This window comes from Falco punctatus (genome assembly GCF_963210335.1).
Source record: "Falco punctatus genome assembly, chromosome: 2".
In the NCBI taxonomy this organism is placed as follows: domain Eukaryota; kingdom Metazoa; phylum Chordata; class Aves; order Falconiformes; family Falconidae; genus Falco; species Falco punctatus.
This window is the reverse complement of record NC_137581.1, coordinates 1,570,269-1,594,634: the sequence shown is the minus strand read 5'-3', so window position 1 is coordinate 1,594,634 and position 24,366 is coordinate 1,570,269. Positions and strand designations below refer to the sequence as shown.

Genomic DNA, 24,366 nt, shown 5'->3' with positions numbered 1-24,366 from the left:
GGTGGGTTTTGACTTCTCTCCAAGGATGCCATCTAAGATGGCATGGTCGTGGTTTCCTGCAGTAGACGATTTTGGGAACTTCAGTGAAAATAAAGATTTACTTTTTTTTTCTTTCTTTCTTTTTTCTCCCTTGTTCATTTCCATTTCCATGCTGTTTCATTTGCTGGGCTTGAAGGGCATCTTGGTGTAACGTTGCAGGGAAAGGTAGGATGGATGGATCGGCACTCCCGAAGCAGCTGCTCTCTGTTGTTTTACTGGATTCGATCTTTTCTGTGTCTTGTTTTCTCCCTGAGAGTATTTTTTGAGTGAATGTAAACTTAATACTGGCTCAGTGGTTAGAGGCAATGAAAAAATATTTAATGTGAATGTTTTGGTACTGGGTTGATTAAAATAAACAACTGTTACAAGGAGCACTGGCCCTGGTTTGTGAACAGTAGGTTTTCTGTTCCTCTATATAATGCATAAAGCATGTGGAGCTGTTTGAGAGTTTTTTTTTTTTTTTTTTTTTGTGTGTGTGTGCTGTACTTAAATTTGAGGTATTTTGTTTTCAGTTCTCTGAGCTTTTGTGTCAGCTGTGAAGGGAGGGTGTAGGAGTAACATGTAAAACTTGGGCTAAAACCCTTTTAGTCTCATATCTTGACAAATAGCTGGTTATCAAGTATTTAAATGGAAGCTTGAACTTTGCTTTCTCCCTTTTGAAAGCTCAGAAGACCTTAGTTCTGATTTCATCCAGTCCTGATGCTGTTTGTTTCTAGTTTCTATGCGGTTCTTCAGCAGAGCGTAGGCATAGTTGATGTAGACTTTGTGCAAGCCATGCCGTGTGAGCATTCCACCCAAAGTCGTTGAGCTGTAGCATATAGCTGGAGGAAGATTTCACGTCTTGCTTTGAAGGTGCAGATGCTGAATTTCTACTCTTTCTCCCTATACCTATGGTTATAAAAAAGTGTATCCATGGTATTTTTAGGGGAAGGCAAACTGAGATACTTTATGTGTAGGAGAGTTGCAGTAGATATGCATCTCTATTTGTTTAATGACAGCAGGTAGGGAATGGAACATCATGCTGTCTTTTTTGCAACTGCCGGTCTTGTTGCTGGCTCTGATATCTCTTCCCTCTCCTCCTCTTATCCTGCATCTCCATCACTCCTCCTTTTCTGACTGCATTTCTTACATGTGCCGTTCCTCCTTTTGCTCTGGTGGAGATAAAGACCACTCTTTGCTAGAAAGAGCCGTGTTTTCTGTTCGACAGGTTTGCCTGCGGAGCCTCACAGGTCTCTCTCTTTCTCTCTGTTGGTTGCTACTGCAGAGCTGTGGAATGCTGTGAAGACTCACTGCCCTGCAGTCGTAGGCAGACTCCTCTCCAGATTATCTTCATCCGAAGGAAGCTCATATCCAAGAGGTATGAATTCATGGTTTTTGTGCGCCGTTCAGCTCCTCCAAACACCGTTTTCCCCAATCTCTCCACAGATAGAAAAGCTTTGGATGCCACGGAAATTGCAAGTGTTGATTAAAAAGTGTTGGTGTTTGGTATGAGTTGGACCCTTGTTTATATTAAAGGAACTTTGGTACAGAATCGCACTACATTTTAAAATAAGCAGGTCATTTCTGGGTCAAGAAATGCATAAGCTGAAACTCCAGCAACACTGCATGTCTAGCACATTTTATTGTGTTCATTTATAAAGTTAATAAACCTGAGGTAATCAGCAGACTGGAGTAGAACACACAGCAGGTATGTGCTGCTCCTGTGAAGAGTTGTGAGAGTTAGGGTTTTTTAGTATTTATGAGTATTATTAAATTGCTAAATTATTAATAAATATTTTATTTTTGTTTTATATTAAAAAGAAGGTGAAAAATACTGCCTGTGTTCACTAGCTGGGTCAAAATCACTGGTTTGGCAAAGACATGAGTCCTGGTATAAATTTCTGTCATTTGCCTGTAGACAGGCAAAGTATTTTCTACTAGGTTATGTTGCAGCCTTTTATAAAAGAAAACTAGGGACAGTTTTTTAAAATGGGAACTTTGCAGTGTGATGTGGTCTGTAAATTGGTTGGCGCAGGTTTTATCTGAACTATTTATTTTTGTGTATGGTGCCTAGCATTATGAGACCTGAACAGATCAAGCCCTCTAAACGTTCAAATCTGTTATAACAGCGGTATAACGTGCTATACAGCTAGCTATTAAATACAGACATACCATTTCAGGAAATCCCTGTGTTGCACACAGGTATGAGCTGGAAAATATGCTGGACAAATGTCGCTGTGTGCCTGCCCTGTGCTTCAGTTTTCCCCTGGGTATTGACACTTGCCTGTTGCTGTGGAGAAGATACTGGGGTAGCTGAAGTGTCAGTCTGACCCAATCCAGCTGTTCTTGTGCAGGAGTATGGAAAATCCAGCATTGACTTGCACACACCCCCACACACCCCCAGCCTTTTATACGTTTTGCAGCTTGCTTAGTAACATGAGCTTCAAATGTCAGCTGCCAGGATACCCACTGCGTGTTCTGCTCCCACTCAAGTCAGACTTGCTGAAAAGCAGATGCAGGCAGACAGCAGTGCTGACGGGTGCTCTTTGCTCTTGGATCCCCTGCACTGCACCGGGATCGAGCATTTAGGCATGCTGTGACCGTGCAGGAGCGCTCCTGCCCTGATTAGATGCCTGCTCTTTTGGTAAGGGCAAGGTCGGGCTGTTTTTTCTTCTTCTTCCCACCCTCAGCAACTCAACCCATCTTAAGGGGGACGGGGCAGAAAATACCAAGCATTTCAGAAAAGCTTTGCTTTGTCCTTGCTTCTGCCAATCTTGAAGCAACAGCGATGGCCCCTTTCCATCTCCCTCTTCCCCTTTTGGTTGAATATTCTGCTAGGAAAAAGAATAAAAGGGCAAAAAAGGGACTTTGATGGTGCTTCTGTCTCCATCTTCTGCCCACTGTTCCCGTATCTCCAGGTTGAAGCAACAGTAGGAGACCCAGCTGGGGCCATGCTGCCTTTTGTGGGCCTGAGAAACAGAGGCCCAGGGCTGCAGAAGGGAGAGAGGCAAAGGCAAGGGAGCATGTTTGATGGGTTGTGAGGTAGGGAGAGCGCAGAGGTGGCGGCTGAGTTGCTCAGACTGGAGAAGTGAGAGTGGCACCAATGGGAGATCCAGAAGACAAGCTGTTTTTTCCAATGAGGATATGCTAAGTGTTGGCTTTGTGTGAGAAAGAGAGCTTCTAGTCCAAGGGGCTCCTGCTCCAGTTCAGCTCCACATTAAGAAATTTAAGTTTAAGCTTTGTTTGTGCTGATTGCCTGAGCTCCCAGCCTGGTCCCTGGAGACCTCAAGAGTGGAACTGATGGAGCCTGGGGAGATTTGGCTGATGAGCTACTAGGTGTCCTCATCAAGCTGATTGCGTTTGCTTTCCTGGTTGTAACGGCTCTGCTTGGGATCTCCACCAGCCACTTCAGACATTTACTTGTTGGGTGCCTTTATCTTGGATTGAGCATCCCCTTTTAGGCTCGTGATGGTAAATAGTGTTAAATCAAAAGGTGGAAGAAATTGAGTTCAACTCTTGAATGTGGTGTGCCGGACCTCTTAACTTAGTTTACTGAGGTCAGGTTAATTCCTACTTGGGATATACCCCACTCCCTCAAATCCTAAGCAGAATTCAGCAATTAAATAGTTAATTACTCTGTGTGTGTGTGTGTGTGTGTGTAAAATACGTGTGTATCTAAAAATACTTCTCTTATCTGTGTAATGGTTTGATGCAAGTATTTTAAATGTGTTTTTTCATGAGCCTGGTTTTTATACAGTGTGTGTGAGTGGAATTTGGCATGTGATTAACTGGCCCTGGACTTCATACTTTTACTCTATTCATCTCAGTGTTTCTGAACTTATATCGAAAAGTTCGGGTCTTTAGTCTCCTGATCACTTATGCCACTTCGGTAGGGTCCATTTGGTGGTCCTTGTTGGGCTGGGAATGCACCAAATCAAGAGCCGACGCCGAAGCATCTTGCTAGCAGCTGATGGCTACTTCTCTGCTGTTGGGGCATGGGTACCTCAATTAGTGAAATTTTTTCAGTGCATGAGTAAATCCTTTGTTCATAGATCTTAAGTTTTGTTGAATTGCCAGCTCTGTTTTGGTGAATAAATTTCCTTTCAGAGAATATATGTTATGGGAGGTGATTTCTGTCAAGCCAAGTTATGTACTGCATTCAACTCTGGGGTCTCCAATACGAGAGACACAGACCTGTTGGAGCGGGCCGAGAGGAGGCCACGGAGCTGGTCAGAGGGCTGGAGCCCCTCTGCTGTGGGGACAGGCTGGGAGAGCTGGGGCTGTGCAGCCTGGGGAGGAGAAGGCTCCGGGGAGACCTTAGAGCAGCTCCCAGTGCCTGGAGGGGCCGACAGGAAAGCTGGGGAGGGGCTTTGGGCAAGGGCAGGGAGCGGTGGGACAGGGGGGAATGGCTTGAAGCTGAGAGAGGGGAGATTTAGGTTGGACGTGAGGAAGAAACCCTTCCCCGTGAGGGCGGCGAGGCGCTGGCCCAGGCTGCCCAGAGCAGCTGTGGGTGCCCCATCCCTGGCAGGGCTCAAGGCCAGGCTGGACGGGGCTGGGAGCAGCCTGGGCTGGGGGGAGGGGGCCCTGCCCAGGGCAGGGGGGTGGGAACTGGGTGGTCTGTGAGGTCCCTTCCAGCCCAAAAACTTCTGTGATGCTTTGTACTTCCCAGGATCCTATGAGATGTTACATGATTATTTAAGAGTGAAAGGAGATCCCTGGTCCTTGTTCCTGGTGGAGTCTAATGACTGTGATACCAAGGACCTTCCTTCCTTTGGGTGATCTTTAGAGGAGGGAAATATGCCATACTAGAACATTGTTAATGTTTTAAAATTCAGCCTTTGATGTAGTGTGAACATGTTGTGGGTTGTCAGTGTGTTTGTTTGCATATGCTCCATGGCACAGCTGTGTCTGTGAACATGCCTCTGAGTTAGAACCATGCTGCTCCTGTGCGACTTGTAAAATGTGGGCAAAAGTGTGGCTGTATCTACACTTTAGTAGTGTGCAAATAGGTGGAGCACAAACTGGAGTTCGAGAATATTGCTTATAGCTTCAGAGCTCTTTATTGATGAGATATTTCAGGCTTACATTCTAAGAGATGAAGCTAGTAGCTGGCTTGAGGTTGCTGTTTCTGATTCACATGGTGGGCTTGAGGGAAGAAAAGGCTTACCGTTTTCTGTGAGATGCATGGGTTTGGTTGTGAGGGCAGGTGAGAAGACCAGTGTTTTCTACCATACAACATCACTGTATCTGTGCTGAGTGTGTGACATGCTCGGGCATTTCCTAAGGATGCTCTTATAGAGAGTGGGAACTGCTGCCTCAAGAGCAGAACCCTCCAATGTGTTTCTTAGGCTCTTGTTGCATCTGGTTTTACCCAGCATCCTCTTGCCATATGTTAGAATAAACAGTGAACTGGACATTCTTGGTCTCTAGTGGGGAATGTAGGTACTAGTCTTCCTCTTAAGCTATATCTCATAGAATCAGAGGATCGTTTAAAATGGAAAAGACCTTTGAGATCATCAAGTCCAACCATTAACCCAGGACTGCCAAGTCCATCACTAAACCATATTGCTAGGCACCTGTCTTCACACACAGTCTGAGAGTCATGGAGCAGCAAGGCTCTTTTAAATGTACCTCAGCTCAGGATGGTTTCAAGCCCTACAAGATGTTGGATTTTAGTTGGATTGGCTTTCTTCCCTCTCTTCCATGCGAGCTGCAAATGTTAGCCTGGAGAACAGGGGGCTCAGGGGGGCCCTTCTGGCTCCCTACAGCTGCCTGGCAGGAGGCTGCAGCGAGGGGGGTCGGTCTCTGCTCCCAAGGAACCAGCGGCAGGACAGGAGGGAACGGCCTCCAGCCGCACCAGGGCAGGTTCAGGGTGGGCACGGGGAGAAATGTCTTCCCCGACAGGGTGGCCAAGCGCTGGCACAGGCTGCCCGGGGACGGGGTGCAGGCACCGTCCTTGGGGGGGGTGGGGTGGGGGGTGTTCAAATGCACGTAGACAGGCTGTGTGGGGACATGGTTCAGTGGTGGCCTTGAGGGTGCTGGGTTAGTGGTTGGACTCTATGAAAGGTCTCTCATAGGGTTTGGAAGGCTTTGGGATCTGTAATTACTTTGCCCATTCCTGCTTCATGGGAATTTTCACTTTCAGAGAAGGTTTTTGTCCCTTTGTGAACACTACCACAATGCTGGATGTATCAGTGAAAGGGAAGGACCTCCCCCTTTGCGAGGTACCTAAATACAGTGGAACATATCACATATGGAAACTTCTTCCCTGCACAAGGTGGTGAATTTATAAAGATTAATGACCCGGCATTTCCTCTTAAGTAGCCTTTGTGCAAATGCTTCTCGTAGTCAGGTCTACTCCCTTAAAAAAAATTCTATTTTAAGTTTTTGCCTCAGTATTTTGTGTCAGCCAGAGCCACCGGCTAATCACACAAACACGAACTGTGCCTGCGGGTCCCCAGGCTGGGCTGTGCCTCTGCCCGTACCCACGGCAGAACGCCCGATGAAACCTGCAGTGTCCTTTGCCTGTCTGTGGTGTGTGATGAATGCTGTGCCACTGGGATGCATCGTAATCAAGGGTCAGAGTAGGAAACATCAGCCTGAACATCCCAGGATGATGAGTTTGGGGCGTAGAGGAACTATTTTATTGACAAAGCTGCTTTGTGATTGTTTATGGCTGAATACTGCTGATATACAGTAATTGTTAGAGGAGTGAGACATCATTAGGAAGATGACAGTTCCCGTAACAAGGAAAAAAAAAATCAGCTGTCAAAAACTGATTTAAAAACAAAGGAAGGTTTTAATAAGATTTATGGACGTAAGCAGGCAGAGAGGATCTCTGAGACCAGACCCTTTAATATGCACTAGACTAACTTTCTACTTTTGATCTATAAGCTTATGTGGCACATTAAAGTGAGCTGTAGATATTGCCCTGAGGTATGTGGAGAGCACACCAAAATACTTTGTCTGTCTCCTCAGCCAGAAGGACACAGTTAGGGTCTCTTTCTTTCTCTGAGCCTAGGATGTGAGTTGTATCTACATCTCTTCTTAAAAAAAAAAAGTGTGTATTTTGAAAGCTTTGTGGCCTTGGCTTCCTTTTGGACTGAGGTTTACTATGTGGGTATCTTTTTGTAGCCCTGTGATAGCTGCTTCTCTTAGAGGCCAGCCAGACTGATGTCCAGCAGGCTTGCAAAGTCAAAGTCCCAGCTGGCTGCTGCATGGAGATCATCATGGTTTTCAGAAACAGCACAACGGTGGAGATCTGTGTTTCCTGAGGAGGGGAAGGAACAGAATCCTTATGAAAACTCTTCAAATGATGCATCCAAAGGAGTGCAGCAGGCTACAGAGGAAGGAAGGGCCTAGCCAAGTGGGTGATGGTAGGAGATCTACTTGAGGACAGATTTTCTATTCCTGCTGGAGAAGTGCAACAGTGCGCTCAGTTCTTGCAGTCTCTGTGGCTGACATTGTAGGGAACATACACCTTTCCGGAGCGCTTTCCCGCAGTGTTTGCTCTGCATTTCTGCTCGCAGAAGCCATGCTGGAAGCACTGCCCTTTCTTTCAGATGTATAATTTACCACCACTTCCCAGTGTGCCAGCCTTGTTTGTATTGATAAATGAATGTTCTCTGTGTACAGCCTGCAGATAATTCTGCTCGTCGAGTACAATGCTGCTAAATATACCTGTTTCTGATTAAGTGCATTTGAATTTCTGAGTTTGGTTAATAAGCTACACCTTTCGCAGATTCTTTTGTTAACTCATAAAAGCTGCGTGTTCTGATTTATAGTGCCAGAAGGGGTAAACTGACATTAAAAGCATTAATTAGTCATGGTTGACTGCACAAAGAATAGAGTTGGTGTGAGCCAGCTTTTGATTTAGCCCTTTGTGGGCCTTTGATTTTTGCCTAAGCTTGTTAAAGGGTCTGTATCTCTGGCTTTTTCGTGCTAGATTATATAATTAGAGTTTAGTGTGAAATACAGTGATTGGGCTTGAAGAGCAAGAGCCCTGTACAATTATAAGCAATAAAGTTATAAAGCAATTGGCCAGAACTTTACATATATTTTAATAGAGAAAGGTTCTTTTTACCATGTGGGTGTGATAACTTGGTATTTTTAGGTGTGCATTAACGATAACCACATGATTTGTTGTAAGCTGTGGGTACCCTTGGTAAGCCTCAGAAAGAATATGTTCTCAAGAGCCTTGGACTTGCCCGTTGTGTGGTGCTTCAGCATCATGTGAATGTCATGGAGGTTTGGTAAACGGCACCACAGGTAGCACTGATTTTTTTTTTTCTTTTTTTCTTTTCTCCTACATCTTCACCCTTTACATACAGGCTAATAGGAAAAGAACCCAGACCTTGAAGCATTGCCTGGATTTTATACTTGGAATTCCAACCTTATAATGTTTATAAGTGTATTTCATTATATGGTAGTTTCTATTATACCAATTCTACCCATCCATTCCCCACACAAAAGTTTGAAATGTAATTAAAATGCAAATCGTAGGCTAAGGTGTTTTTTGTTTTGTGTTTTTTTTTTAATAGACCTTCCATAATTATGCTTGACTGCAAAAAAAGAATACCTTTGGTATAATTTTGGTAATTGCCTGTGGTTTGTTTGTGAATTAAGATTTTTCCTCTGTCTGTATAAAGTTTCCTTCTGTCTTACATATTATTACATTAACTGCTCTATAAAAAGAATGTTGGACTGGGTTTCTATTCAAACTTGCTAATACTTGTCATTGAAGAGCCAACAATTGCCTGGTGCGGTACCTCCAGTACTGCCGTCGTTTCCTTCGTTTGACAGTGTGTGTTGTAACAGTTGACTGGGAGACCTGCTAGCAATGACCCCACTTGTAGAAGTGTTTTCTAAAGATGCAAATATCCAGCAGCATATGAAAATTCCACATTTCATCATAGAATCACAGAATGGTTTGGGCTGGAAGGGACCTTCAAGACCACCCAGTTCCCACCCCCTGCCAGGGGCAGGGCCCCCTCCCCCCAGCCCAGGCTGCTCCCAGCCCCGTCCAGCCTGGCCTTGAGCCCTGCCAGGGATGGGGCACCCACAGCTGCTCTGGGCAGCCTGGGCCAGCGCCTCGCCGCCCTCACGGGGAAGGGTTTCTTCCTCACGTCCAACCTAAATCTCCCCTCTCTCAGCTTCAAGCCATTCCCCCCTGTCCCACCGCTCCCTGCCCTTGCCCAAAGCCCCTCCCCAGCTTTCCTGTCGGCCCCTCCAGGCACTGGGAGCTGCTCTAAGGTCTCCCCGGAGCCTTCTCCTCCCCAGGCTGCACAGCCCCAGCTCTCCCAGCCTGTCCCCACAGCAGAGGGGCTCCAGCCCTCTGACCAGCTCCGTGGCCTCCTCTGGGCCCGATCCTTTTGATGCAGCCTAGGGCACGGGCGGCTTTCTGGGCTGCGAGCGCACATTGCCGGGTCATGTCCAGCTTTTCATCCACCAACACCCCCAAGCCCTTCTCCGCAGGGCTGCTCTCCATCCATTCTCTTTCCAGCCTGCATTTGTGCTTGGGGTTGCCCCCACCTTGCGCTTGGCCTTGTTGAACTTGCTGAGGTTCACCCAGGCCCACCTCTCCAGCTTGTCAGGATCACTCGGGATTTCCCACTGTTGCACATCAGAGCTCACAGCAGGTTTTGGCTCCTTAGATGAGGGAGAATGGTGGAATATATCTGAAGCTCCTCAGCTTAACAAAAAACCTTCAGTTTCCTGAATATTTTAAATGTGTATAATAACATACTGACATCTATTGTAATTTGTATTTTAAGAGATGTTTACACTGTGAAGTTGCCTGCCGTTCTCTGTAGGCTGGTTCAAGGTTTGGCAGCTCTGAAAGCATAATAGCATATGCTTTTCCCTCCTCTAACCATTAATTATGTCTGTAGAAACCCAATAGCAACTGGAGACCTTTTCTGCAGGTAGATATGAATGATGGTTTTATTAGAGGCTATCACGGGTCACTGCTGGAGAGAGCCTCTTGGCTTCTGCTGGGGTTGGGACACAGGGAGAGCTGTCATCTCTCTCCAGATAGCCTCCTGCCCTGCTCCTTAGCCCATGGTGTGCCATTCAAAATGTGTCCACATGTTACCTGTGGCCCCGTGGCCGAAAGCTGCCAGGCCATGGACTAGCACATGCCTACGCTTTGCTGTCAAGATGCTGCCTTTCTCCAACCCTATGGAAAATTCCCTTCTGTTTTAAATAACCGAGTTTCAATAAGTGAAAGCAGAAAGGGGTCTCAGATTTTGGCATTTTAGCAAAGTTGTAAGGCAATGCTAGGATGGGTTTGGGGATTTTCTTATCATCTTCCTCTTGTTCAGAGTCCTTGCTTGAATCCATATACGAATGAAAATGGAAATGAAAATAGGGAGCCATGGCAAAGATTTGTGATTATCATTCTGCCTACTGTACTAAAGGGTTGGCATTAGAAAGAAACCTGCATTATTTATTAAATGACAAAATAGGATCGGTTTTCTTTGGTTGGTTTTTTTTTTTTTGACAAGTTGTAATTTAAAAATCAGACAGCTGCACAAATTGTGAAATCGCTGAACATTAAATCGAGTGTCAAATTTTGGGTACCCAGTGCTACATCATGGGTTTCCAGGTTCTTTACAGAGATAATATGACAAAATAGACAGTGCTTGTGTGTCCCCAGAAGCTCTGCATTGCTGTGTCCTCTGCAGCAGGAGGGTGGTTTGCACCTTGTAGTGAGGCTAACGATGAACTGATACCAAAGCTCGCCACTTGTGCTTAGGTGGGACTTTTGTGTTTGCTTAGAGGTGGGTGCAGAAAGAAGCATATTCAGAAGAGGATGTTGCAATTAAAATAAAAAGCATGGCTTGACTATGTACATACCTGTGTTAGTGCTTGGCAAGTGCATGTGCTGCTTCACCACCATATCATTGTTCCTGAAGGATTTTTGTGAGCGCTTGCCTCCTCAGTATCATCCTCTTGCTCATTATCATCATCAGTCCCTCTTGCTTTTGCTTTTTCTTTCATGATGTAAACAATTTCTAATGATTCCTTCCTTCCTCTGCTGTCAAATAATGGCAAAAGAGAAAATTAGTTATAGCTGAAGACCTATTTTTCATTTAGGCAGGCTGAGTTCTATAATAAACATGATTTCTCCTTGCCTGCTTGGTTAGACATTAATGATAATTTGTCATCTCTGCAATATTTGTTTTTCAGAAGAGTTTAAAGCATACGCTTCTGCTTCAGTTATGAAGTTTGCTCATTATTATTAGTGTAAGACAAGGCACGTGATATGATAATGGGGACCTTCCAGGAGAAATTTCCCTTTCCCTGGGAAGCTTGTATCTGGAATAGAGAAAGTGAGCTGGAACTTGATCTTACTTGTGTTGGAGTTTGGGGAAAACCCAGTCTTTAACGGGGATAGGGGAATGCGGTAAGGCAGAAGAGGACTGTATGGGCAGGGGATGTGGAAGACATGGGCAGAACAACAGCGAAGAGGGCCTAGGATTGCGTCTTGGCAGGGGGGATGCTTTTATTTTCAGCAGTCTTGTAAACATTGCTAACCTAATTTCTTTGAATAAATTACAGAGCTAGGTGGTAGGGAGAGCAGAACAATTCTGCAGGGAGTTTAGTTTTAGATTAATTTAGAATCAGGACTTAATTTAAAACAATAATTAGGATTTAACAATTTCTTTTAAAACCTGATATCCTAGGGAAATCAGGCTTATGCCTTACGCTCTCTGCATGAGTACTTTAATTCTTTAAACTTTGGAAATCTGATAAGGGAAAGAGAAGTCTTGGAGATGATTGTATCTTCTAGGTCTTGTGAAAATGCCGCAAGTTAAAAGAAGATGAGTTTTTGTACGAGGGTAAAGTGGCAACATGGATTCACACACAAGATACCAGAAAATGTTCAGTGATCTGATAAATGCCCTGTCATGGGAGAAGCTTTGGATTGAATTTCCACTTGACCAAAGTCAATTGGTGCAAGAAGCAGCTCCATGGGAAACAAGCGCTCAAGGAGCTCCTTGTTGGTTTGTGTTTTTTTGTTTTTTTTTTTTTTTTTTTTGTTTGTTTGTGTCATTGCATCAATATATCTCAGGCTTTTTTCTCCAGGGGAAAAAGGTCAAAGAATATTTTGAGTGATGAGGTAAGATGATGAGAGTTAGGAGTAGGGTAGTTGCATGTCATTTCAGAATTGTATGTATTCAGAATACTTTCTCTGAAAACCTTTAGAATAGGTGTGTTTACTCTTTCCTGCAAAAACCCGAACTGAGACTACCTACTTGGCAATTTGTGCAGTCGTCTTCAGGAAAGGGTGATGGAAAGAGAATTTCCAGAATTGTGTTTAATGGGTTTAATTAGACTGGTGAAGGAACTGGGGAGGACTGGAGGCAGGATTGGGAAGCTGTTGTAACAGGTCTCAGACAGCCTAGAGAGAGGGAAACTCTCTCTGCCTTGCTCTCTGTTTTGGTTGGGCTTTATTGACTTATTTATTTGAATTAAAGCCATCTGGAAAAATTTGGTTGTGCATTTATACCCTAGAATAAGTCCTTTGTGTGGCCAGGCTTTGGCAGCGGGTGGCTTCTGTGAGAAGGTGCCGGCAGCTGCCCCCCTGCCCAGTGGAGCCAGTGCCACCGGCTCCCAGCCGGACCCGCCGCTGGCCAAAGCCAGGCCCAGCAGCGCCGGTGGCAGCGCCGCTGGGATAAAGGATTTCGGAGAGGGGGAACCCAGGGGAACAGCGACTGAGCTGGAGAGAGGGGTGAGACTGTGAGAGGCAGAGCCCTGCAGCCCCCCCAGGGCAGGAGGGGCAGGGGGGGCTCCAGGCGCCGGAGCAGAGATTCCCGGCAGCCCGTGCTGGAGCCCCCGGCCAGGCAGGCTGTGCCCCCAGCCCATGGAGCCCCCGGCCAGGCAGGCTGTGCCCCCAGCCCATGGACCCCCCCGGCCAGGCAGGCTGTGCCCCCAGCCCATGGAGCCCCCGGCCAGGCAGGCTGTGCCCCCAGCCCATGGAGCCCCCGGCCAGGCAGGCTGCGCCCCCAGCCCCTGCTGGAGCCCCCGGCCAGGCAGGCTGTGCCCCCAGCCCGTGCTGGAGCCCCCGGCCAGGCAGGCTGTGCCCCCAGCCCGTGCTGGAGCCCCCGGCCAGGCAGGCTGTGCCCCCAGCCCATGGAGCCCCCGGCCAGGCAGGCTGTGCCCCCAGCCCGTGCTGGAGCCCCCGGCCAGGCAGGCTGTGCCCCCAGCCTGTGCTGGAGCCCCCGGGGGAGCAGACCCCCACCCGCAGCCCGGGGAGGATTCTACACCGGAGGGACCCACGCTGGGGCAGTGCATGGAGGACTGTCTCCCGTGGGAGGGACCCCGCTGGAGAGAGGAAGAGTGTGAGGACCCTTCCCCTGCGGAGGAAGGAGCGGCAGAGACAGCGTGTGATGGACTGAGCGCAGCCCCCGTTCCCCGTCCCCCTGCGCCGCTGGCGGGGAGGAGGCAGAGAAGTTGGGAGTGAAGTTGAGCCCGGGAAGAAGGGAGGGGTGGGGGGAGGTGTTTTGAAGATTTGGGTTTATTTCTCGTTATCCTGCTCTGATTCAGTTGGTAATAAATTAATTTCGCCAAGCTGAGTCTGTTTTGCCCACAATGGTAATTGCTGAGCGATGTCCCCGTCCTCGTCTCGACCCACGAGCCTTTTGCTGCATTTTTTCTCCCCTGCCCAGCTGAGGAGGGGAGATGGAGCAGCTTTAGTGGGCACTTCATGTCCAGCCTGGGTCAGCCCACCGTGATGTTTTAGAATGGCTGAATATAGAAAATGAGACATCTGGGAATCCAGCTACACACCTCACAAGGTGATGGTGGTTGTGGAGGACTTTGAAGCATTGAGCTGTAAACATCTTCTGCGTATTCAAGGACATGGAAACTGCCTTTAAACTGCATTTTTAGGAAAACTTGATTCCGAACAGCAACACAGACAGATGTAAAATAATTATCTTCAATGGCAAGAAGATATATAAGAGCTTCTTCCCTCAATTTTCTGCCAGTTTGTTTGGGCTACCACGTTTGTTTCTCCTGCTGCAGTTGATAACATTGTTAGTGCTTGAAGCAGAGTGAAGAGTGCAGCTCCTTTATCCACTGCAGTTGTTGTTGATATTCCTGCTTGGAGAATAAGCAAAATGCTTTGGGCCCAGGCTCAGGTTCTGACAGGTAAAAACATTTCCATTTGCTTGAAAGAGCTGTATGCCCTTCTGTCTTCCCCGAATGATCCAAGTCCTTGGGGCAGTGAGTTGCCTGTCCCCACCTTGTTTTGCAGACAGATTTTTGAGTAGGAATGGAAGCCTTTGAGCTTCTTTGTTTGCTCTTTTTCACTCTTAGTCAGCACATCCTTAGAAATGAGTCCAGCGTGTTGAGACCACCAGAGTGCAGGGCATCGTACTGTGTGCCAGTACAGCCAGGAAAATGCATGAGCCCGTCACCTCTTCACGGCCACAGCCTGAGGACAGTTATTCACAACTTTAGCTCTTTGACTTGACATCATTTTTGTCGTGGTTTAACCCCAGCCAGTAACTAAGCACCATGCAGCCAAAGGGATGGGGAGGAGAATTGGAAAGGAGCATTAAACTTGAGAGTTGAGATAAGAACAATTCAGTACGTAAAGCAAAAGCTGTGCACACAAGCAAAGCAAAACAAGGGATTAATTCACTACTTTCCACCAGCAGGCAGGCGCTCAGCCATCCCCAGGACAGCAGGGCTCCGTCATGTATAACAGGGATTTGGGAAGACAAACACCATCACTCCGAGCATCCCCCCTTCCTTCTTCTTCCCCAGCTTATATCTGCTCAGCATGGCGCCACATGGTCTGGAACATCCCTTTGGCCAGTTGGGGTCAGCTGCCCTGGCCGTGTCCCCTCCCCATTCCCCGTGTCCCTCCAGCCCCCTCGGCCTGAGAAACTGAGAAGTCCCTGACTCAGCACAAGCATCACCCAGCCACAGCCGAACCCACGGGTGGTCGCCAGCATCGCTCCCACCAAACCCAAACCGCAGCGCGGCACCAGCTGCTGAGAAGGAAATTAACTCTGTCCCAGCCAAAACCAGGACAGTTTTCCTTCCCTGCTTGAAGGAAGGTGGTTTTTTCCAGTAGGAGAAGCATTAAATTGACTCAGCTACTTTGCTGAAGTAGCAACTTTGAAGTCTCTTGTATGATCTGGGAGTCAATTAGGCCACTTTTACCCAGCAGTCTCATAGCAGGTATTTTATTTGGGAGAATCTCACTTGCTATTTCAGGTCCAACAATATAAGCAACCTTCCTTCGATTTTGAGGCTGTTAGCTGCACGGATATTGCAGTAATTGAGGGAGTAGAGTCATACCAATGCCTAATAAAAACAAGTTCAAGCTACAGTGGAATCGATTCAAATACAGGAAGAGAGGTCCTCTTGAAAATTTTTATATAAAGTACACGCTGTCCTTCTTTCAGAGATCTGTGCTTCAGTCACTGTTTTCAAGTTGAGATGTTGCATACCCTAATACCTCCAGGTATTCAAAATATTTAGCTGTTCTTAAAAAAAAGAAAAATCTATTTTTTTTTTTAATCTAAGGGGAAGGAAGGAAGGAGCAGGCACCTTTTAGTTCCACTGTTTTTGATCCTAACTCACACAGTTTTCAACATTCACTTTTAATACTTGACTTTGCTTGAGTATGCAGACGTTATGGGGTCATCCGTGGTATCAACAGATCTCGCTGGTCAGCTTTTTGAGGCATGTCTCTAGCATTAAGTCTCAAACTGGAAAGGTAATCCCCTCTGGAGCCTTGACCTACTCTAAAAATTACTTTCTCCTGCTCTTTTGAGCCTTTGGGTTCTATTCTGATGGTTTTTTCCTCTTCATCAAGACAGCTTGCTTAATTGCTGTGACTGCTAGGCAGAAATCTTACTCTCCTGTCTTACAGAACTTCTTCTCTTCAGTTCCTTCATAATAAGGTAGTTTCTGGAACAGGGCCAGGCCTTTAGTCTAAAGTGTCTTCCAGCTTTCGTATCAAATGAGGAACAGCACAGCCAGATTTCAGTCGTAATCCCTCTTCCCAAAGACAAGGAAGGTGGCATTGTCTAGACACTGTTGTTCAAAAGATTTTATTTGATTTCTTCCCATGTGTTAATTCAAGGCTGAGGGTCCCCTCTTTCTCCTTTCCATCCCACGTCATAGGCCCGTAAGCCTCCCAATCTACAATTGCTCGAGGGATGAAATCCCATGTACGGTTTGGGACAGAAGCGTGCAATCCGGGAGTCAGTGGCCTGTGCCCCGCAGGAGCAGAGTCAATGGAGCAAGATGTGGTGAGCTTTGGCTGGTGGCCCTCGTGGTGTACGGACTAAGCGTTTCTCATTTAAAATCTCTCTTTTTTTTTTTTTCCATATCAAATGCTGTATTCGATCACAAGATATTAGACAGCACCTACCAGCTGCTCTTAACTTTTTATATTTCTCTTATGACTTAATGCAGCAGCTTTTCCTTGGGTCCACGTTGTACAGCATTTTGGTGGGGAAGTGGATCCTTACATGCTACAGATTTTGAGTAGGAAAAGCTAACAACTTAGCTGGTTTCCTGGTCCTTTGAAATTTTCTTTCTACTGGTGGGAGGTTTTGACCTTTTTTTGCTTTGAAGGTGTTCTGCTGGGAAGTTTGGCTAATGAGAGATCATTAGGAGTCTATTTACCTTTAGATGTGGTCTAGTATGTAATGAAGAGGGGGTCAGGTACAAAAACACTGGGAAAACTGAAGGCAAATCGGTAGGGGAGCAAAAGCTGCTGTAAGAATGTTGTCACATGTTCTTTCTGCCTGGTGTTCTCCCTCATTTTGGAGATGGGTTCCTTATGCGTATTTATTTTTCAATTTTTATGTTGAAGTGTGGAAATAACAATCTCCACTTCAACCAAAAGAGCCGATAGGCTTTCTTGCAGTTGTGAGAGGCTTTTCCGTTTGTGGGCCTCCCTGAGGAAGTATAGAATCACAGGATCGTTTAGGTTGGAAAAGGCCTTTAAGATCATCAGGTCCAACCGTTAACCCAGCACCGCCAAGGCCACCACTGAACCATGTCCCCACACAGCCTGTCTACGTGTATTTTAGCCCCCCAGGGACGGTGCCTGCACCCCGTCCCCGGGCAGCCTGTGCCAGCGCTTGGCCACCCTGTCGGGGAAGACATTTCTCCCCGTGCCCACCCTGAACCTGCCCTGGTGCGGCTGGAGGCCGTTCCCTCCTGTCCTGCCGCTGGTTCCTTGGGAGCAGAGACCGACCCCCCTCGCTGCAGCCTCCTGCCAGGCAGCTGTAGGGAGCCAGAAGGGCCCCCCTGAGCCCCCTGTTCTCCGGGCTGAGCCCCCCCAGCTCCCCCAGCCCCTTCCCCAGCCCCTGCCCGGCTCTGGACACGCTCCAGCCCCTCCGGGTCTGTCTGGGGGTGAGGGGCCCAACGCTGAGCCCAGGGCTCGAGGGGCGGCCGCACCAGGGCCCAGCACAGGGGGACGGGCACTGCCTGGCCCTGCTGGCCACGCTGCTGCTGACACCGGCCAGGGCGCTGCTGGCCGCCGTGGCCACCTGGGCACACTGGATCTGTGAAGGTGCTGGCCACACTCATCCCCAGACTGAGACCCATGGCTGGCGTGAATCTGCAGATATGTGAGATGCTGCTCTGAGGAGAGGAAATAGAAACAGGTGAATGAGAAGTCTAAAGGCTGCAGTTAGATGTAGTAAAAATGTAAACAGGAAGAACGCCAGCAATGTTGAAGCCATCTTCCCTGGCACCTCCCTGTGTGCCGCTTGCCTGCTTGTCAGTCTTTCTGGATGTCACAGCTGGGGATAAGGAGAAACGCTGTGTGTTGTGGCTTGTATACAGCTGAGTGTATAGTTTCTAGTTAAAAATAAAAGCTTAACGCCAAGATTGCAAGTTCAAGAAGCTTGACAGGGCTGCACGTCGCTAACTGTACCCTCACTGTGTTGTATATGTGTGTGGGGCCTTATCAGCCCCATTTCTGTCTAGGTTTCTCTCTCCCTAAAAACACCATTCGTTTTGTGAAAGGTGCCTTGGTCTGAGGGCTAGAGCAATTTGAGGGAAATGAATTTCTTTTAACTTGAGCTACCTAGAAGTGAAGCACCGCGTTTCTTCTCTAGGCTCCTCTCAGTTGGTGGGGACGCGTAGACACCTGCAGCAAGTGGTCATCCCACCTGCTATAGATGGTTGAGTTAAAATTGGGTGAATTTGCCTTTGAAGTTTCTTCCAGTTGGTGATGGAGGACATCTGAACCGCTAACATAGCGTAGTGGTTATAGTTAGGGAGGATAAATGGTACCCTGCAAGCCCTGCCTGCATTGGTGGCTATTATTTGGATATACACGTGTGCTTATTCTAAGATACCTAATTAAAATTAGTCTTCTTTATATGAACCTAAACCAAGTATTGTAGATCAAATGGTTTCTCCAGGAGTCATACGTTGGCTTTGAACCTGTTTTGGGTGGCCAGTGTCCTATTCCTCTTCTTTTAAAGGGGGAACTGACAGGACTTAGATCTTGCTCAAGGAAGGAAAGGTGATCGTAAAAATAACTTCAATGCACCATCTTCCAAAAGCAGTACAAAGCAGATGTATTACTGTAGTACATCTGTACGTGTGAGCTGCAGTCTCGTTTCTGAAAGGGACTTAGAAATAGGCACTTTGGAAGCGATTGTGGCAGCACTCCACATTTGCAAAAATGCTATTTCCTTGTCTATGGGCAGCTCAGGTTTGAAAGGTATTTCTTCAGCTAAAAGGCCTGGAAAAGAACTGAAAATTTTGCTGTTCACCACAAGTTAACAATACAATGTTTTTTTCGGTGGGCTGTGAGGTTGTTTCACAGGTACTCACTCCTTCAGGATTATTTTTGTCAGTTCATTAAAGGTTTCGGTGGGGATTTGCAAGCTGATAGCTTTCGTTGCTCTGGTGGACGTGGTTTTGGGTTAGTAAATATTTTGCTTTTTGTGTTCACGTAATGTGGGATTTCAGAATCGGTAGCCAATTCTCCTGTTGATTTAGAAAGGATTATAGGCAGAAAGCTTACAGACTACAGAAAGTGATTGAGTGTAATGATGTTGTATAGGAAGACCACCGTAGTTTATTTACTGTTACTTCCTCCCTGGGCTGCCTGCCCTCCCGTTAGCAGTCTCTCCAGCTGGGCTGGTAACGCTGGTATGTCACCGGAGCATCCTCGGACTCCCTTCCCCCAGCTGCTGGCGTGGAGGAATGGCGAGTTCTCGTCGGCGAGCCTGCTCGTTGCCTTCCAGAAAGTCTCGCTGTAATTCAGTTATGAATCATTGCTTTATTTGTCATGTCAAGCTCCAGCAGGACGGTTTAAAGTGCTTTTAGTCGGCAGTAATTTGAGGCACTCTGCCAAACCGTTCAGTTGTTGTCAGAGCCGGTGGTGGCTGCAGCTGATACGATGATAAAACGCGTCCTGACTGCAGATTATTGCCGCGGTGGCAGGAAGGCTGTTCATTTGTACGTGTGGCAGGCAATAAGAGCTAATTAACAGGCGTATGAATTTGTTGGGTTTATCCCTGGGGATTACAGAGGGGGTGTAGGTTTTCAAAACTGTTAATGTATGTATTTTACTGTCTTTTACGTTTTTAAAAATTCATTTTCCTGAGTGTTATTTTACACTGAAAGTGTATCAGCAGAATATGGGTCTCTGTAGTGCAATCGGAATATTTTCTACACAAGAGGAAATGCGTATGGAATTTTTCTCCTCAAACAGCAATACAGCTTGCCTTAAGGGGAAAAAAAAATTCCTTGTGCTACCTTAAAATGATTCGTTGGGGGAAACAAAATTACTTTTTTTGTGTGAAGATTTTGTGTCTGCAGGATCCCAGCTGTGAATGCCATGTAGGAATTGGCTGGTGGTAACGGTGATTTTTCAAAAAACAGAATTGCTTGGGCACAGGAGGTTATCAGTCAGATATTGTTTAGAGAAGTTGTTCTGACGTGCTGCTTTTAATATCTCACCGAGGGGTGTAGATGGGCAATAGTATAAGTAGTGTGGGCAACAGTAAAATCGTTACTTTTCTCCTGCTTATTTAACTAAATCAATTTATAGTAGGAATATCTACGTCGGTAAAACAAGAGGAAAAAATTATCCATACACATATGTTGTTCTTATTATCACGCCCCAGCTCCTGACCTCACCGCTGATGCAGGGAGAGCGTTGTATGATGCCTTGCAGCTCAGCCGTCAACTATACGTATTTTTAAATACATAAATATTTTCTGCTGCTTTGATTCTGCTTTTTCCTTTGAAAGCCAGGCATGTAGCTGATCCTTCAGTTCTCATTATCATTGTCATCTTTTGTGTCCATCTTCCCCCCCCTCCCCCATCCCACCTGTGAAATAGGTGTGCTTTTAAAGAAGAAAACCCAAACGCCAGGTTTATGATCTGGTTTTTGTGTCGCTCTGCCGTGCGTCATAAATGAGTGTCGGCCTTAGAATGGGTGCAAACGGGTTTGCTGGCTCTTAAATGTGTTTTCAGGATGATAAATTTTAAGCAGGGGCAATTAAAATTAAAATTAAATCTGAGAAAGGGTGTTGCACATCTGGAAGAATGGGTCATGTCTTGCTGGAGCTGAGCTACAGGTGATTGTATGAGAATCAAATTGGAGCTGCAAATGTTGCTGTCATCTCGTATTAGCTTTTTGCCAGCCCGATCAAAATAATAAACCAAAGCACCTCATGTTTGGTGTTTATATTTGGGAACACTTGGTGTGGGGTGATGTTACGTGGCTGGGTTTTTCTGTGTCGTTGTTTTCCTGCCTCTCAAAGCTGGATACGCTGGGAGCTCGGGGAGCTGTCATCTCATGCTGAGGAGTAAGTTACGGCTATGAAATCCATCAGACTTCGTATGTTCAGGCAAGAAGAATTGTAAGGGAAGAAACGTGCGTTTTCTGGGTTAGAGTTAGGGTTAGAGTTAATGGTGCTGCCCAGACTAACTGGGCAGTAACGTCTGAAGGAAGCAAACCTCGCTAAGGTCCCCTTCGTCCCTACCCAAGCTCTTCAAGGCAATGAGAGGTTTCACACAGTGAGAATTTTAATGCAGAAATGCTGTTTATTTCTGAAAAAAAAAAAAATTTAAAAAAATGTGGTATATAATGCATTTTTTCCTTCATCTGGCCATTTGATTTTAACTGTGTGGATACAAAACCTACAGCATTCAATGAAAGATTAAAGAAACCCCATTTCAAGTGATCTTGGAATAATCTGCTTCTAGGAGATCCTTTAAATACACATTATTTGTAGGTTTATAAGCCCTGATACTTTAGATTTTTCACCTTTAAAACGTGTGTGTACGTGAATCCATTTCAAACGTCAAATCTCTTCTTCAATCACACTAAGCTGTTGCACAGAGCGTTTAGTAGCGAGTTTCGCAAACTTGGAGTAAAGTACAATTGAATTTTCCTTTGTTTCTTTATGCCTTGTCCGTGTAGTACATAGTGGATAAGCAGTGGCATTTCATTTCATTTCTCATACTGTCTTTTTTTAAGATACTGCTTTCAGGCATGGTATTTTTCTCTTGAATTTAAACCAATGCAAACCTTTGTTTCTTTACCTGAGGAAATTTTTCCTAGCATCCAGTTCATCTCATCAGCCACTTGAAGTGGAAAAGAAGAGGTAGGGGGGAATGTGGGTGCATCGGGGGTCAGTACATTATGCAGCTTCTCTGGCTGATGATGTTCAGCTTCTTTGTGCTCCCTTCCATGTTCTTCATCCAGTTCTTGTCACCATTGCTTAATATCTTCATATTTTGATAAACCTTTCGGGAAATTATTAACAAAAATATAATTGAGCCCTTTATATTTGTTGTCAGCTGCCAGTGCAAGTCAGTATGATGTAGGAGGATTACTGCCTGTGTGTTTGAGAGGCTGCCTGAATTACTTGACCTTGAAAGCAGCTTGTTCTTGGAGGTGGAAGGGCAGTGGGCTACAATATCATTCAGCTTTCCAGGGAATTTTCCCTGACGTGTACATCACCGTCCTGCACTGGTTGCCCTGAAATACCTACCCTTCTGAGCACTGTGGACATCTGGGTGTCTAGTTGAGCAGCAGTGTTGTGCATACACTAGTGTGCTTAGTTTGCAGAGATTTGGGAAGATGCTGCTACCCCAAGTTGTTCTGTGTAGCTGAAGTCCTTGCTATGTATCAGCAGGATATATTGTTTTGCTCAGTGTACACACACATACTACCTTGCATCTCTCAGCAGATGATTTCACCGTCTGTGCTTCTGTCAGAGCTTTCTGAATCTCTCAACTTAATTATACTATTATGAATAATTTCATCTCTGGAAACATTACCTTATTTCTTTCACTCTCTTTTCCAGCTTTAACACCATATACAAAATACTTCTAAAGGATCTTGGAGCACCTTGCTGCTACCCTTTTGGGAGCCAGAAAATTCAGTGTTTAATACTAGGCTGTTCCCTATAGCTTAGCTGCTCTCTAATCCACGACAGTCCCTTTTCCTCTGGGACTGGAAATGGATTCTCTTCTTGTTACTGTGTTGTCCATCATGAAGTCCACACACTGGTTTAGGCGTTCTCCCACGTCGCCTCCATGAGACAAGTGTGCAGCCTTTGGAGGTGTGTGGTTGGCAGCATTTTGCAGTCTGTTTGGTCCAGGTAGGCATAGATCATTGATCAGACTGCTGGAAAAGATGAAAAAGAGAGAGGCAAAGCAGAGCCAGCATGCTTGGAAGTGAAACAGCCCAGGAAATGATCTGTAGCTGTAAGTGCTGCAGGTGGCTGCATCCTGGCTGTGATGATTGCTTCTGGTACACCAGATCCCGTAGGCAGGGCTCAGCAGATGGAAACTCGGCCAGGGCTCAGGAGTGATGGCTTTCAGAGACATGGAAAGAAAAAAAAAAAAAAAAGGCAAAAATAAAAGCAGTTTGGAAATGGAATTTAAAATACTGATGTCATTTGAAGGCAATTGGAGTCCAAAAAAATAATGGATCATTCTACACTGTACCCAAAAAGCCCACGTGCCTGACCACTGACTTGTGGAGATCTCTCCTCATGAGATGGCTCTGAAATGAGGGTAATTGAGGAGATATTTAAAATATAACGAGACAAGTTGTGTCGTAAAAATATAACCCTGTCACTCCAAGCAGAAAAGCCTTGGACACAGCTTCAATGGCAATTTTTCCCTGTCCCAAATAAACTTTAATGATTGGCAGTGAAGATCTGAAGTGCTATTTGTTAGCAGAGTTTACGGATGACTGACAGCTTGTTCAGTCCTCCGAGTCCTCATGTTAGAGACAGTTCTTGCTGTTGAAAAATATGTCAGAAATCCAGAAAAAAACACCAGGGAGTGTACAATATTCTCAAGTTAGGAACAGCACATGTGGCTTTTAATAGTAGTTTGTTTGATTCTGGGATACAGGAGAAGTGATGTCTTTCAGATGCATTGCAAGGAGAGCCAGAACATTTCTTTTTTTCCTTTTCCTACTTATCCGGAAATGGTTAGAAATGAGCAATTCCACCTATTTGTCTTGTTGATGGCTCTTTTCTTCTGGTGTAAGGAAATAGTTTCCACTTACATCAGACCATTATCTCACACGGATGTGGAGCAGATTTCCATTTGCTGCTCTTGGCTAGGGAGGAAATAGTGAAAGGAATCTGGGGAAAGAAAAGGAAAATTTTAGGTAAATCAAACCACCGAACTGTGTGTTCTGACGTAACCTGAAAATTCCTCATTTTTTGGGTAACAGTGATGAGAATAACTAGGGAAAACGCTGTGCCAGGTCTCGGTGATGGTGGTAGGTGAGTGCTGCTGTAATAACATTTTTGCTTTAGGCTGGCAAAGTCACTGCTGATAAAATGTTGGGCTGCGGGATGTTGTAGTGCCTTCTATAAACCTAGTGGTGTTAATTTTAAATTTTTTTACTAGTATTAATAGAAGTATATTGGGGAAAAAGGTCTTTCAGTTAGACTGGTTCTATAAAGATACAGTGCTGGTGTGGAGCATCAGGTACACCAAAACCAGAAATACATCCGTCCTGGCTATTATTGAACTTGGAAAAGATTCAGTAATTTGGGTGGTCTACAGCTGTTTGTATATGCCTGAGTCCTTCTTTTTTTAAAAAAAGTATTGGTAGAAAGTTGCAAAATATGTAGGCAAAACATTATTTTCCCTTAAGTATCATGTTTTCATAAGCCCCACTAAGTGATGGTCCATTGGCAGTGTTAAGACTAATCTAATGACTCAGAGCTACCGATGCAAGTAGAGCGTATGACGGATCAGTTTTTTTTTTTAAATGGTGCTAGCTAGGTGCCTAATTATTTAAACAGCATATGTGTGTGTGTGTGTGTGTGTGTATATATATATATAAAAAATAATTTAAAATTG

At 45.7% G+C, this 24,366-nt stretch overlaps 1 protein-coding gene across 7 annotated transcripts in view; it reads left to right on the top strand.

The window, feature by feature from the left end:
- The window catches only part of FAM168A (family with sequence similarity 168 member A), a 218,921-nt gene that overhangs the window by 57,709 nt on the left and 136,846 nt on the right, over nt 1–24,366 (top strand). For 3 of the 7 annotated variants that reach the window (XM_080375592.1, XM_080375593.1, XM_080375594.1), the window contains one exon: nt 1,304–1,396. The exons of the other annotated variants lie outside the window; for them this stretch is intronic. The gene's annotated coding sequence lies outside the window, so the exon portion shown is untranslated. The remainder of the gene's footprint in view (nt 1–1,303; nt 1,397–24,366) is intronic. 7 annotated transcript variants of the gene reach the window in all.